Source organism: Rattus norvegicus (genome assembly GCF_036323735.1).
Source record: "Rattus norvegicus strain BN/NHsdMcwi chromosome Y unlocalized genomic scaffold, GRCr8 chrY_unlocalized_7, whole genome shotgun sequence".
Classification (NCBI taxonomy): domain Eukaryota; kingdom Metazoa; phylum Chordata; class Mammalia; order Rodentia; family Muridae; genus Rattus; species Rattus norvegicus.
The window spans coordinates 909,966-917,605 of NW_026947410.1; positions in this window are offsets into that span (position 1 = coordinate 909,966).

Here is a 7,640-nt window from a genome sequence, read left to right on the forward strand (position 1 = left end):
TGAACTTTTCTAAACAGGGCCACCACCCACAATCCACAATACCCCCCATCCTTTCTTTTACCTCTGGTTGCTGGAGGGCTACAGGGACGTTAAGCTTTTAAGAGTCATCAAAATATTGATATTTGGAAAAATTAAGTTTATCTTGAAGAATTATGAGCTGTGGGCTATCCTTGGGGTGTAATATCACTCAGGCATTTGACGTATGCTACATGGAAGGAACCTGAGGATGCCAAATTAACAGCAAAATGACTGATATTTTCTGGTGCTGCATATATCAATGAATATAAAGTTTTTTATCAACAGTGGTAAGAATCAGGAGATTTGGCGTCTGCGAGGAGAGAGAAGGAATATGTTTACTATGTTTAAAATGCATGGCTTCTCAGCTCTATGAATTCAAAGAGATCTGGGTCAGAGAGGGAGTGACAGGCACACACCAGAGATGCTGAGCACTATACCAAAAATGGTAAAGTGCTATGTTTTGTGCTGTATATATTTTAATACCAAACCAAACCAAAGAAAACAAAAAGCAAATAAAGAATCATGAGTGTGTATAAAGATCTGCTGGAAGAACTTTGTCTGAGGCCCTCAATATTCAACACTAAATAAATAATGTAAAATAAATGATGAACACTCACTCATGGAGCTGGCCACCAAGTAATATTGGCAATACTATTGTGAAACAGCATTGAATCCCATGGCAAGTGTTCATTGCACAATATGTGGAAAATATTTGCATGCTTTTTTTTCAGTGGGAACCAAGCTCTGGTTACATGTGTTCATGCATTTGTGTGAATCTTCAGCTTCCTGAGGTCCAGGCTCACTGATCATTGATTTCCTGCTGCAAGGACAGCACTGACAGCAGTGAATCATAATAAGCTGTTGTCCAGTGAATGAAGAAGGAAGTTAGGGACTAAATACCAATCAAAGAGTACACTTGGAGGCATCCATGTCTCATATATAGAAGATGAAGGCATTGTCCAGAATCAATAGGATGAAAAGCCTTTGTCCTGTGAAGTCTAGTTTCTCTAGTGTAGGGAATGCCAGAGTGTTGAAGTGTGAGTGGGCAGGCAGTATTTGTAGCAAACTCACAGAAACATGGAAGGGTGGATGGGAGAGAGGGGAACCAGGAAAGTGTATAACATTTGATTTATAAATACTTAAAATATCCCATTAAAAATGAAGACAGTGGGGGAGAAAGGAAGAGGAGGCTATCCTCAAAGGAATGAAAGAGCTTCTAGATAGTGGTTTAAGTTAGAAGATTCAAGAATCTTTGTTATGTACAAAAGGTAAGGGTCAGCAGACTATAGTGATTCATTTTTTTTAAAAAGTTATTGAAATAATATTTCCATTTTTTATATGAACACACAGTCATTGGAAAGAAAAATAGACAGCTGGTATTGGGTTTAATGGTTCAGGAATCATTGGCATATCTTCCAACATAGCTTAAACCACTCTCAGAAAGATTTTTATGGGATAAGACAGGAATAGAGAGTATTGATTCAGTGTTGGGATACAAGTATCTTCCATGTATTTTCAGTCAAATACAAACATCTTTTTAAACTGTGAAAATATAAAATTATTAATTGATTGAATGAAATCATACGGTTTTAATTACTTACATGAAGCAGTTCTGTCTGTGTATATGACTTTCACAATTAGAATAATTTTAGGAGATGAATTCATTTAAGAAATTTTTAAAAGTGCTGTGGTATAGTGGTGGAATACAGCATCTAAAGTCTTATTGTCTGGGATGGAATACTGGCTCTCCATTATCTAATCATAAAGCAAATAAGAATGTAAAGAGACAAGTGCCTCTGAAAAAACTCTCACTATAAAATATAAAATGCCCGTATACATTCAAAAGAATACTATAAATATTTTAGATCTTCTAAAAGGACATAAGGATGATCATTTTAGACTGGGTTCATATTGCCATACAACATAGTATATTTAAAATTTAAAGCTCACACGTGTGAAGTTTTGTTTGGTCAGAACTGTTTTCCAGCTAGCATGCTTTAATTTTCTACCTGACATACTGCTTTAATTCTAACCGATTGATTTTTATTGCAACATTTTATGTTGCCAAATATTTGTCTGCTCTGTGATAGCAACAACAATTTGTGTGCAGGTGTATTTGTCAAACATGTAGAACCAGAATAAATCTGATTCGTCATGGTGAATGGAATTACAATAGGAAAAGTTTACATGATATATTTTGATATTAAGTACATGCATAAAGGAAACTCTGTAGTACATATATTTTTGCAAATTTGTTTGTAAATATTTTGAGATAAATATGTAGAAGCATGTTATTTGAGAAAATGAGAATACCTAATTGGTAAAATGCAAGAAAATATAAGATACTTATTCTGAATTGCAAGGGAATGCAAAATCAAAATTAACAAGAGTAATTTAATGGGATGGCTATTCTTTATGCAATATTTCTATGTCACAGAATTATTCCCTTACATTAGTACTGACCAAACTGAATTTTATTTCTTGTATGACAGTTAAAAAATAAGAAATAACACAAATGTTATCCTTTTAAATTATTTTAAACCTTAGTTACCATTAGATACATATCTCCTTTAATTAGGGTAGAATGACTTTTTTCTAAAATGCTTTTGCTAACTTGAGACATTTAAAAATGAATTTTGCTTTCTTTTTCCAAAAGCCAATACCAGTGTACATGAAGAAAGTCCATCAGTAGTGAGAAAGATAATTGCTGTAGTTATTCAATAATGATTTCCTTTGGTAAGTGAAATTTTATCCAAGTGTTTGAGAATTAATCTAACTATTGTCATTTCCATCAGTAGAGGTAGAAGAAACAATGATATAAACAAATGGAATTTCCTGCTACAGTAAACTCATTAAAGGTAAACCATACCTGCAAGCTATAGAAACTTTTCCAAGCAATTCCAATTGAAATTCTTACACAAATTCTTTTTATAATAAATGTAGTAAGCAAAATACTCCCATACAAACAGTAATATCTTTGGAGTAAAGTTCACATTAAATACAAACTTTCACTCTAGATATAGAGTCTTATTAATTAATCTATTTTTACATTGGAAGGAATAAAAGAGAATATGGATTGTGTTGGGTAGCAGGCAGCAATCAGAAGTCTCAACCTCTTTGTGGTAATCTAATAGATATGAATTTCATTTCTTCCATGAATATTTCAACAAGATTCTTCCCTTTTAATATTCCCAGTCTTTTGAATTGTTTCAAAATATCACGGATCCCAAAATTGTTGGATTAAAAAGGGTTCACTGTGTCATGATAATAAACTTAGTCTTAGAAATTCCCTGTTAGTTGCTACCTCTGAATAAGGACGTTTGAATCAGATCATGCAACTTGACTCCACAGAGATGTCATCCTTCTCTAATTAGCATTTGCCCACTTTTGTCCAAAATACCATGTCTTAGCCAGAGTTTCTATTGCTGTTATGAAATACCGTGACCAAAAGGGAAAACAGAAAGTTGGGAAAGAAAGTTTATTTTAGTTTACATCTTCTTTTTTAAAATTTTATTTAATAGAAATTTACAATCCAGATCTCATCCCTCTCCCAGCCCATACTCTGACTGTTCTACATCCCATACCTACACCCCACATGCCCATCTGAATGATGCTGACTCCCACACTGCCCCCAATCTCCCAGCCCTCTCCACTCTCTGGGAACTCAAGTCTTTTGAATATTAAGTGCATCTTGTGTTGTGTCCAGAACCAGCACTCCAGTCTTAGAGGCCTCATATTAGCTGGTGCATGATGCCTCATTGATGACTCAGTGTCTGAAAAAAAACTGGGGTCCAGCTTAGTTAACACTGCTGGTCTTCCTGCAGGGTTGCTCTCCTCCTCAGCTTCCTCCAGCTTTTCCCCAGTTCGACCACAGGGCTTAGCAGCTTCTGTACATTAGCTGAGTGTAATTATCTGCATCTGATTCTTTCAGCTGCTTGTTGGGTCTTTCAGAAGGCAGTCATAACAGGTCCCTTTTGTGAACATGACAAAGCATGAGTAATAGTGTCAGGGCTTGGGGGCCTTTATTTAATCTGGTTCCCAGATATGGCTGGTCACTGGAATTCCTTTTACTCAGGCTCTTCACTGGTTTTGCCCTGAAGGTCTTTCAGACAGGAACACATATGGGTCAGAGTATTGATTTATGCATGGCAACCTTATCCCTCACTTGATACTCTCTCTTCCTCATGGAGGTAGTCTCTACAAGTTCCCTCTACCCACTCCAGGACATTTCACTGAGTCCGGATAGTCTCTTACCTCTCAGGTCTCTGGAATATTCTAGAGCCACCACCCACTGCCAACATTTTAGCTCCTGAAGTTGCCTCTTTTCATTCATTCTGCTGACACTCAGGGTTTCAGTCCTACTCTCCACCAATAACTCTGTCCCTCTGTCCCTACTGTCTCCTTTCTCACCCAGGTCCCTCACACTTCCCTCCTGTGGTTCATTACTTCTCTCTCTCAAGTGGGATTGAGATTCTGCACTTTGGCTGTTCAGCTTGTTAAACTTTTATTTTTCCTTTTAGAAAAATTGGATATTTTTGTTTATGTTTCCAATATTATTCACTTTCCAAGTTTTCCAGTCGTAAGCGTCCTATCCCTTCCCCCACCAGTTCTTCTATAAAGGTGTGCCCCCTCACCAACCACTCCCTTTCCCATCACCCCCTGACATTCCCCTACGCTGGGGGTCCAGCTGTGGTAGGCCTAAGAGCTTCTCCTCCCATTGATGTCCAACAAGGCTACATATGCACCTGCAGCCATAGTTCTGTCCATGTACAGTCTTTGAATATTGTTTTAGTACAAGAAAGCTATGGGTAATTGGTATCGTTGTTCTTATGGGATTGAAAGCCCATTCAGTCCTGGTAATCCTTTCTCCAAATTTACTAACAAGAGATTCGTTTACATTCCACTGGTTTGCCAATAACCTTCATTTCTATAATTGGCATGCTCTATCTGTGTCTCTCAGTAAAGATCTATATCGGTTTCCTGGCAGCATGCACTTCTTAGCGTCACCAATCTTATGTAGTTTGTGGCAGATCTATCTATCCATCTATCTATCTATCTATCTATCTATCTATCTATCTATCTACCTATCTCTTTCTATCTCTTTCTATCTCTATCTATCTATCATATATATATTTATATTTATATATATATATATACATATACATATATACATACACACATTAACACACACACACATATATATGTACATAACACACACACATATATATATATATATATATATATATATATATATATATATATATATATATATATATATATATATATATATAATTTCGTGGCTCCTACAACTATGTGTTAGGTTGGAACTTTAGGATAGATTCTGTGCAACTATTTCAAAAATGTAGAATCAGCAAAGGCCAATGCCAATCAGACTCCCTCTTGTTATTTTGAACCTATTGAAGTTGAGGTTTCTCTGGACATCAAGCCATTCCTCTTCCTGCCCATCCTCCTGAGTCTTGTGCTTGGCCTGAATAAAGAATCATGGTAAAACCTCCAAAACCCTTAAGTCTGTCCCTGGGAACAGGAAGGTAGATATTATAGAACTGATATCTAATTGGACTAGACATCCACATTCTATAGTCCATGATGTCCTTTGCTTTACTGCTATCTCCTATTTTTGGATAAAATAAGGATTTTGGACTCATTATTTCAAGTAGGTACAAAAAATTTACACTGTTATATTCACTCTATAGATTGGCATGCTTTATTGCTTATTAATTGCAAAAAATGGAATTGTAAAACATAATTTTTGAGTACACATTCAGGAATGACACATATATATATATATATATATATGTATATATGTATATATATATATATATATATATATTCTCCTATAAGAAAAGTAAAATATGAAAATGAAATACAATATTCAGTCAATTAAAGGTCTGTAGGGAAAATACTGGCCTTTGGGAAACAAAGAAAACCTAGGAAATTGAAGTGTATGTCACAGGAACAGACCTGAGTGTAGAATTGTTATCCAGAATAAACTCCTCCACTCCATGTTCCTAGACCTTTTCTACCCATGCCAAGTGCCTGATTAACTTTCTCCATTCAGAGCATGAAACCATTAATGAAGGAAAAAGTCACTACGTTTAGAGTGATGGAGTACATAAAGGTTTCCCCTGAGTCACAGGAGAGATACCTGGAAAAGGCACTCCCAAATCTGGACAAGGAAAGCAAAGCTGTTCAGCAGGTAGGCCATGGCAGTTCTCAGAGACATCATCATTAGGCCCTATCTGAAAGATATCTTGTACCTGGAGATACCTATCTTCTGTGATGTCACATTTGATGTCGTGACTGCAACTGCCTCTCATATATTCCTTCAGTACCTCTAGGTTTTACTAATTGACTTCTAATTCATAATAAACAGCCATTTGGGAGGGAGAACAAAGAGGATGAAAAGATCAGATATGTGGGGAATGAAGGAGGCTGGCCATCTGTCTTGGTATAAAAAAGGAAGGAATACATGGTCCTCGGTATAGCTCAGTGAGTACCTGGTAGGGATTTAGTGGGAATGCTAAAGAGATAGCCTAGATCTGAGCCTCCAACCTATGGGAATCAGGATATGGGAGCCTCTCAGAAGCATCTGGACTTCCCTGTTTTTATGTTTCCGAAATCTGAGAGTTTATATCATTAATTTCTTTATTCTAAAAGTCAAATGTTGGTAAGGGCACAGTTGTTTTTCTGAGAGCTCATAGCCTTTACTCTTTTTGATAAGAAGAAAAATGTCCTAAGGAAAAAGGGAGAGAAAGGTATTGTGTCCTACCTCAGAGTAAACTCCTCCATGTTTTGGATATCTATAGTGCAGTCTGGGAAGCAGCAGTGCTATTAGTTGAGATTTCATCATCTCAGTCTTTCCACTAATATTTCCACTGACTACCACTTTACTTCTCTGTGTCACTAGGTATGATTAACTGTCTGTTTTCTCTTCCTTTATTCCTTTGTTTTTTTTTAATGTTTTAGCAATTTGTATTGCTTTTTTAACTTGATTTTTCTATATTTACATTTAATGTTATTTCGTTTCCCATTTTCCTGCCCATAAGATTCCTACCCGTACCCTTCCCCTTCTTCTCTAACACCACTGACTGTGCCTTCACATTCCCTTGAACTGGGAGACAAACCTAGAGAGGACCAATAGCTTCTGCTTCCATTCGTGATGAACAAGGTCCTCTGCCACATGCAGTTAGAGCAATAGCTCTGTACATGTACATTCATTGAATATTGGTCTAGTACCAGAAAGCTCTGGGTCATTGACATTTTTGTTCTTATGGGATTGAAAGCTCCTTCACCTCTTGAAATCCTTTCTCAAAATTTGCCAACAAGAGGTCTGTTTCAGTTCACTGATTTCCCACTAGCATTAATTTCTGTAGTTGGTATGATCTATCTGTGTCTCTCAGGAAATTATACACATATATATACATAGTATATATATATATATACACATATATATATACACATATATATACATATATATATATATATATATATATATATATATATATATATATATATACGGTTGCTGGCAGAAGGCACTTTTTAGCTACATCAATCTCATCTATTTTGGTGGCTGACTTATATATATATACTTTTGGTGGATC